Here is an 8,864-nt window from a genome sequence, read left to right as displayed (position 1 = left end):
CTCAGGACTGCTGCTGGAAAGGGATGGGCGTGGCATCAGTGATGGTGCTGCAAAGCCCCTGGAGGGCAGCCAGGACCTGACGTCTGCGGCCGAGCTGCAGAGTCACGGCGCGTGAGAGCAGCGCCTGCTCTGCTGCAGACAGGGGCGGGAGGGAGAGAGCTGCGGCAGCCTGGAGGAGCTGGCGTGGAGGAGAGCTGCTCGAAGACGGCGAGGCGAGAGAGGCGCTTTTCACGCTAAGGAAGGGAGGAGTACTCCTTTGACGGCTAGAGGCAGTGTGAGGTCATCGCACAAGCAAGGTAAGAGGAGCGCTCTTGACAGGTGAAAGGTGAGCGAGAGCTCATCACAGAGGCAGAGTGAAACTAGGAGAGCTTTCCACATCAAAGAGATGAGAGTTCATAACAAGGGGGATGAAAAGTGTGCATGTGTTCTGGTGTCTCTAAAGGGGGCGTGGCCTCTGTTATTTCGGGCGTGGCTTAAACACATAAACTAACATTCTGAGATTTGCAGTAGTGTGCCATCTGGCCAGTATGTTGGCTCCTATCTGAGCCTTCTGTATTGCACCCATATACAGTATACACCAGATATATTCCTAACAAAAGTAAAAACTATTGGCTGTGTCAATGGTTGTTGACTCTTTATGATAAATGACTAACAAGTACGATTTCGTTTCAAATAATATAGAAAATGTTTCAATTCTGAAATTGAGGCGGTGAATTAAACAGAGGTATGCAGAAGGGGTAGTGACCTTCAGAGTGTCTTAATCCCTCATGTTGGTCATGTGCACCCTTTTTCTTTCCACGTCTAGTCCATCTGCATATCTTATACCTCATCTCTTTCATCTTCAGCACCCTGCCTTCACTCTCTCCTGAAAGTACTTCCTCACCTCTTCACCACCTCCTAAACACACAGCGCACACACTCACATGCAAGCGCTATATTTTCTTTTACTTTCGCCTTGTCAATAGTTTGACAAGTGTGTACCTCCTTGTCACACATTTTCACATTATCACAATTGCAACAGAAATACGTGACCATTGCTCTGTTCTCTCTGCAGAGAGGCCAAAGACTGGATGACTATGTTATCTGAAGACTTTTGTAACCAACTGACATGCACTGTGAGAGACTCAAGCTCCCTCCAGGCTCAACTCCAGAGCTGTGGCGCATTATACACCTGGAGTCGAGTAAATTCAGAGTATGAACTAAACATCAGCATTATCCTACAGGAGGATTTACAGAAACACAACATCCTGGACGTAGTTTACTTAACCGTGTATTCCCTAGGAATGTGAAACATGTGAAATATAAACCGGAACTAAATCAAGGACATGGACTACCTTAGCTTTTTACATTCATTCGTCAGAAATAGGTCAGCGTTTTTGCCAGTTAAGTTAAGGAGATGAATGTAGGGCCAGATAAGGACCCATGTCAAGGCCCATTTTTAATTATAGTCGGATCTGAGATCCGGAGGGACCCGGCCCACATAAAGCCCTGGGCCAGGGTAAGTGGTGAACTCTTTAAAGGGGCCTAAGAAAGAAGAGAGCTCTTCAAAGGGGCTTGGTGAGAGGAGAGCTCGCCACAAAGGGAATGTGAATCTAGGATAGCTTACCACTCTTAGGGAAATGAGGGTTGAAGTGTAACATGCCGGAAAACACTGCTTCAGCGCAATTTTATAAAAAAAAAGGTGGGGGAGGGTGTAAAATAAAATGCACAAATTAGTTTACACTGGTGAAACACCCCTGAAAACAAGTGAGACCACTTTTGCTCAGGCTCCCTGCGCCGCTCAATATGCATATAATAATGGGCCGGCCCAGCGAGAGAAAGAGAGTAGCACCTCTGCCCCCTTGGAAAAAGGGAGTTAATGGATGCCCATTTACCTCCAGAATGGCCACTCTGACACCCTCTGGGCCCCTGGCGGTATCCGAACAACACAGAAACAGCCCAAATCGCCCCCAGGGTGCTCAAAAAAGCAGCCTATAGCTGGAATTCAGATACCAACCCCTCGGGCATTGCCCAAGTGCCCGCGTTACCAATCCAACCTTGTATGGGAGAAGGTGAGAGGAAAGGTGCCAGTGCGAGAGGAGAACTCTCCAAGGGATAGGGTGGTGGAAAGCAGACAAGGCGAGGTGAGGGTCCAGCTTTTCAGAGGGGCGAGGAAAAAGGAGAGCTCTTCAAAGAGGTCAAGATCAAAGGCGTCACAGGGTCTAGGGTGAAGGAAACTATGTCACTGAAGATAGAGTGACAGTAGAGCTCTGTAAGCTACCGAAAGAGAGAGAATAACACTTCCCGGAAGACTAAAGGTGAGGTGAGAAGTCGTAACACTGACTATCGGCACAGGAGAGCTCCTCGGGTACCAAAGTGGAGGACACTGCATCACTGGAGCCTAGGAAGAGAGCTATTCACACTAGCTAAGGATAGAGGCGGCTTCATCGCCGAGGTCAAGGGTGAGAATAGGGCTCTCTAGGAGAAGCGCTAGCTAAGGAGCTAGGGGAGCTCATCACAGAATCCTAGAAGAAGCACTAGCTAAGGAGAGAGGTGGGCTCCCCACAAAAGCCTAGGAGAAACACTAGCTAAGGTGAGAGGGGAGCTCCCCACAGAAGCCTAGGATGACAGCTCTTCATACTAGATAAAGAGAGAGGGAGCCTCATCACTGAGGTCAAGGATGATAGCCGGACTCTAGGAGAAGCATTAGCTGAGGAGCTAGGGAAGCTTATCACAAGAGCCTAGAAATACTAGCTAAAGAGAGAGGGGAGCTCATCAGAGAAGCCTGGGAAAAGTGCTAGCTAAGGAGAGATGGGAGCTCATCATAGAATCTTAGCAGAAGTGCTAGCTTAAAAGAGAGGGCTCATCATAGAAGCCTAGGAGAATCACTAGCTAAGGAGCTAGGGGAGCTCATACCAGAAGCCTAGAAGTACTAGCTAAAGAGAGAGGGGAGCTCATCAGAGAAGCCTAGGAGAAGCGCTAGCTAAGGAGCCAGGGGAGCTCATAACAGAATCCTGGAAGTACTAGGTAAAGAGAGATGGGAGCTCATTACAGAAGCCTAGGAGAAGCACTAGCTGAGGAGCTAGGGGAGCTCATCACAGAAGCCTAGGAGAAGCACTAACTAAGGAGCCAGGAGAGGTAATCACAGAAGCCTAGAAGTACTAGCTAAAGAGAGAGGGGAGCTCATCAGAGAAGCCTAGGAGAAGCGCTAATTAAGGAGCTAGGGGAGCTCATTACAGAAGTCTAGGAGAAGCACTAGCTGAGGAGCTAGGGGAGCTCATCACAGAAGCCTGGGAAAAGCGCTTGCTAAGGAGCTTGGGGAGCACATCACAGAAGCCTAGGAGAAGCGCTAGCTAAGGAGCTAGGGGTGCTCATCACAGAAGCCTAGGAGAAGCACTAACTAAGGAGCCAGGAGAGGTCAAGACAGAAGCCTGGGAAAGGTGCTAGCTAAGGAGAGATCGGAGCTCATCATAGAATCTTAGCAGAAGTGCTAGCTTAAAAGAGAGGGCTCATCATAGAAGCCTAGGAGAATCACTAGCTATGAATCTTGTGGAGCTCATCACAGAAGCCTAGAAGCACTTGCTAAGGAAAGAGGGAGATTCATCACCAAGAACAAGGGTCAGCGTAAGACTCGTTTGGAGAAGCACTAGCTAAGGAGAGGGATGAGCTAATTACGGAAGCCTAGGAGAAGCCCTAGCTAAGAAGCTAGGGGAGCTCATCACAGAAGCCTAGGAGAAGCACTAGCTAATGAGAGAGGGGAGCTCATCAGAGAAGTCTAGGAGAAGCGCTAGCTAAGGAGCTAGGGAAGCTCATCAAAGACGCCTAGAAGTACTAGCTAAAGAGAGAGGGAAGCTCATCAGAGAACCCTAGGAGAAGCACTAACTGAGGAGAGAGGGGAGCTCATCACAGAAGCTTGGAAGCACTAGCTAAACAGAGAGGGGAGTTCATGAGAGAAGCCTAGGAGAAGCGCTTGCTAAGGTGCTAGGGGAGTTGATTACAATACCAAGGAGAAGCACTAGCTGAGGAGCTAAGTGAGATCATCACAGAAGCCTGGGAAAAGCACTAGCTAAGGAGCTAGGGGGACATATCACAGAAGCCTAGGATAAGCAGTAGCTGAGGAGCTAGATGAGCTCAACACAGAAGCCTAGCAGAAGTGCTAGCTAAGGAAAGAGGAGAGCTCCGCACAGAAGCCTAGGAGAGATGCTAGCTAAAGAGAGAGGGGAGTTCTTCACAGAAGCCTAGAAGGACCACTATCTATGGAGCTAGGGAAGTTCATCACAGAGCCTAGGAGAAGCGCATGGCAAGGAGCTAGGGACTCATCACAGAGGGCTAGGAGAAGCACAAGCCAAGGAGAGAGTGGAGCTCATCACAGTAGCCCAGTAGAAGCGTTAGCTAAGGAGAGAGGGGAGCTCATCAGAGAAGCCTAGGAGAAGTGCTAGCTAAGGAGCTAGGAGAGCTCATCACAGGAGCTTAGGAGAAGCACTAGCTAAAGAGAGAGGGGAACTCATCCCAGAACCCTAGGAGAAGCACTAACCGAGGAGCTCGGGGGGCTCATCAAAGAAGCCTGGGAAAAGCACTAGCTAGGTAGCTAGGAGAGCTCATCACAGAAGCCTAGGAGAAGCACTAGCTAGGGAGCTAGGGCAGCTCATCACAGAAGCCTAGAAGAAGCACTAGCTAAGGGGAGATGGGAGCTCATCACAGAATCCTAGCAGAAGTGCTAGCTAAGGAGAGAGGGGGATTCATCACCAAGGTCAAGGGTGAGAGCAAAACTTGTCAGGAGAAGCACTAGCTAAGGAGCTAGGGAGGATCATCACAGAAGCCTAGAAGCACTAGCTTAGGAGCTAGGGGAGGTCTTCACAGTATCCTAGCGGAAGCACTTTCTAAGCAGAGAAGTGAGCTCATCACAAAAGCCTAGGAGAAGCACTAGCTAAGGAGAGAGGGGAACTCATCACAGACGCATAGGAGAAGTGCTAGCTAAGGAAGTAGGGGGGTCTCATCACAGAAGCCTGGGAGAAGCACTAGCTAAGGAATGGAATGGAAGGGGTTTTTATAAACCGGGATAGCTACCCTGAGGCGTCCTAGCGCTACGGACTGGCGTGTGGGGTTGAAAGGTGAGACCTGAGATTTATTTATTGAATAGTATGGTTTTTAGCTTTTTACGAAAAGATAGCAAGTTGGGCTCTGATCGGAGGTGAAGAGGAAGGGAATTCCACAGTCCTGTTGAGTTATAGGAGAACGTTCGGCCCCCGCACCTGGCTCTCTTGGGTACTGTGACACAGAAGGCAAGGGCGGATCTAAGCTGCCTGCTAGGGTAGTACGGAAGAATCAGAGAGTGATTGATAGTGGCCTCCTTTCTCCAGTAGGAACGATGTGCAATACACATGCTCTTAAATTCGATTCTTTTCCTAATTGGGTGCCAGTGGAGATCTCTTAGTTCTGATTTTATGGGGAGGTGACGGGGAATTTGGAGGAGGGTTCGTGCGGCACAATTCTGGGTGACTTGGATCTTGTTTAGGGTAGCTTGGGGGGTCCCCAAGTAAAGGGCATTTCCAAAGTCCAAACAGGAGAGGATAAGGCCCTGAATCATGATCTGTCTTGCCTTAAAGGGAAGGAGGGGGAGGATTTTACGAATGAGCCTGAGTATGCCCAAACAGGTGGCTGAGAGTTTGACTGCTTGGAAATTGAAGGTGAGTGCCTTATACAGCAATATTCCCAGGCTCTTAATTGTATCCTTGGCTATAGGGGCAGGTCCGAGACAGGTTGGCCACTTGGAGTCAATAGAGTAGGTTGGGCAGTTTCCTAGCACCATCAGCTTGGTCTTGTCTCCATTTAGTTTGAGACAAGACGAGGTCATCCATGAGAAAACTGCTTCTAAACAGCTCCTCATGTCGCTGGGCCTAGATTGGGGGTGGTTCAGAGCCACCACTAGCTGAGTGTCTTCCACGTCAGAGATGATTTTTGCTCCAAAAGGGCGAACGATTTCAGCCAGGGGGCTCATGTACACATTAAAAAGTGTAGGGCTCAGGGAGGAGCCCTGTGGCACACCGCAGTTGAGTGGTTTGCTGGGGGAGGTGACTTCACCCTCGAAGACTTGAAAGGAGCGGTCCGATAGAAAGGACTCGAACCAGATAATAGCTTTAGTTGATATTCCTCGATTGGTGAGCCTGTGCAGCAGGATGTTATGGTTACGGTATCAAAGGCGGCACTGAGGTCCAGGAGTATGATGGCGGCAGTGCCTCCCTGATCCGTAATCATCCTGGGTTCCTCTGTCACGGCGAGGAGAGCGGTCTCCGTCCTGTGCATGGGTCGAAACCCAGTCTGGGAGGGGTCTAACAGGTGATTTGTTTCGATAAACTCTGTCAGGGTGTTGTTAACATGTTTCTCTGTGATTTTGCTTAGCCAGGGCAGTAAGGAGAGGGGTCGGTAGTTTCCTGTTTTTTTAAATCTAGGTTAGTTTTTTTAAGCAGGGTTTTGACCATTGCCTGTTTCCAACTGGGTGGAACGATGCCTGTGGCAAGGGAGGTGTTGATCAGGTCAAGGATGGTAGGGAGAATTTGTGTGCGGGGGTGCTGGGTCATTAGGGGAGCCAGATTTGACCTGGACCATGATAGATTGTAAGATAGTGGGGTCCAGCGGGGGAAGGGTATCCAGGGAGACTGAGGGTTGGACCCCTGGCTCCGTGGGCTCAGCTTGTGAAAGGAGGGGTTGAGCATGAGGGAAGGAGGAATAGATAGTGTGGATTTTGTTATGGAAGAACTCGGCTAGATCATTGCAGCGTGATTGGGCATTGTGGGGGTCTAGGGGTTTATCTGGGAGTTTGAGAAGGGCTTTTGCGATTTGGTATATTTCTTTAGGCCTTGAGGCTGCTGCACTGATTTTATTTTCAAAGAAGGTGGCTTGTGCACTTCTAATTTGAATTTTGTAGGACTTTATGGCAGTTCGATATGCGTTTTTTCCTGAGGCTGAGTAGTCTAATATCTCGTAGATCCTGGGAGTACCATGGGGCCGTCCTGGGGCTGCGTTTGGAATCAGTGCAGTTCATTGGTAGTATTGAGTCTAAGGAGTGCGTTATCCATCTATTATAATTCTCATTACTTAAGATGGGGTCGGAGTTGCAGGGAGGTATGGAGTATGCAAGGGTTGCTGCCAACTGTGTGTGGCTAAGTTTTTTTTTTCTTTTTTTTTTTTAAGACCTTTATTGCACACTTCTAGAGTAACACAGCTTTTGGCCTACAACCCCTGGGCCCTTGTTCCATTTACGTGGGCATGCCCTATTTACGTACACTGTTAGTTCCGTAAGCATTAATAAGTCCATGTTTCTGCCCCACTGTGCCACCGTGGGCAGCTCTGGGGATCCCCATTTTTGCGCTATGTCTCGTTTAGCCACCATCATGGCTAAAGTACCCCATATCAGCCCGTACCTGGATAGATCATTCGGCTCCCAGATGTTTAACAAGCATTTTCGTGGTTCAGGAGTCAGACACCCCCAGTGCTTGTGACATTGTGCGCATCACTTGACGCCAGTAGGCAGTGATTAGTGGGCAGTCCCAAAGGGTATGAAATAGTGTACCTTCTTCCCCACATCCTCGAAGACAGTAGGGATGTGGAGCTCTGTGTAATTTATGTAGTGTGGTTCTCGTATAGTATATACGGTGTAGGATTTTTAATTGGACTAGCTTGAGCTTGGCCGAGATTCCCACCTCTCTTGGAGATGCCAGTTCCTCGTTCCATTCCATCTCATCCATGTCCCCTAGTTCATCCACCCATTTTTCGCGCAGTTTCAGCATAGGGTCTGGTTGGTTGTTCAACAGTTTTTTATAGGTAAGGGTGGTGGCGCTGCGCTGCATATAATCCGTCAGCAATCTATCCTCTAGCGGGGAATATTCCGGGACCTCACTGTCCAGTGGTATCGCCTGCAGTGACGCATGCCTAATCTGTACGTACCTATAGGTTTCATTGGGGCCTAGATCATACTGTTGCTGGAGAAGGGAGAACAGGATCACCGTACCCTTGTCCCACAGGTCTCCTACCGTAGATATGCCAATGTTATCCCACTTTGTATATCCTTTACTCTTCCTCAACTGTCCCAATGCTTTAGTGTCCTAAAGTGGAGTAAGTTTAGTGATGGTATCCCTCCACCCCAGCTTCGCCTGCGCCGCATGCCACAGCGTGGCTGTGTGTTTCGTGGGTCCTACCAGTCGAGCCGCCTGACCTCTGTTGTAGAGCACTGATAGCATACGATCTGTGCCCAGCTGAGCCCTATCCGCCCTGTATGCCGGGTCGTCTCGAGGCGCATGAATCCACTGGTTGATGATTTTAAGTTGGGCGGCCCAGTAGTATAATTGCAAATTCGGCAGAGCAATACCCCCCTCGTACCAACTCTTAGTCAGCTTGACATGGGCGATACGTGCCGGCTTGTTGCCCCAGAGCAAGTTGGATACTAAGGCTGTTACCTGTCGGAAATAACTCGGTGGGACAGGGTAGGGTGAGTTTTCCAGTGCATATAGGAACCTCGGGAGTGCCATCATTTTATAAAGTGCCGCTCTACCAAGGAGCGTCAATGGCAACGAATCCCAGTGTTTAACGTCAGTTCGGAGCCGGGACTTGGGTGGAGTTAGGTTTTTATCGAAAAAATCTTCTTGGTTGTCAGTTATGTGAATATCAAGGTATTTAAAGGATGATGTGGTCAGTTGCAGCGGTCATTGTATACCGAGCTGCGGCGCGGGCCCGCGTAGTACATAAAGGATAGACTTTGACCAATTAGGAGTATATCCCGAGGACGTCCCATAGTCGTCACACAAAGCCAACAGGGCTGGTATACTTCTTTCTGGGTCTGTAAGGTATACTAAAATATCATCGGCATATAAGGAAACGTGGTCCTCCCAT

At 49.2% G+C, this 8,864-nt stretch overlaps 1 protein-coding gene across 1 annotated transcript in view; it reads left to right on the top strand.

The window, feature by feature from the left end:
- Positions 1-98: 98 nt before the first annotated feature.
- Positions 99-8,864, top strand: part of LOC144754441 (F-box only protein 2-like) — a 224,020-nt gene continuing 215,254 nt past the window's right edge. The window contains exon 1 of the mRNA XM_078642217.1: positions 99-296. The gene's annotated coding sequence lies outside the window, so the exon portion shown is untranslated. The remainder of the gene's footprint in view (positions 297-8,864) is intronic.

Source organism: Lissotriton helveticus, chromosome 5_1 (genome assembly GCF_964261635.1).
Source record: "Lissotriton helveticus chromosome 5_1, aLisHel1.1, whole genome shotgun sequence".
In the NCBI taxonomy this organism is placed as follows: Eukaryota; Metazoa; Chordata; class Amphibia; order Caudata; family Salamandridae; genus Lissotriton; species Lissotriton helveticus.
Note: the sequence above shows the minus strand (reverse complement) of the source record. Positions and strands in the feature narration are given on the sequence as shown.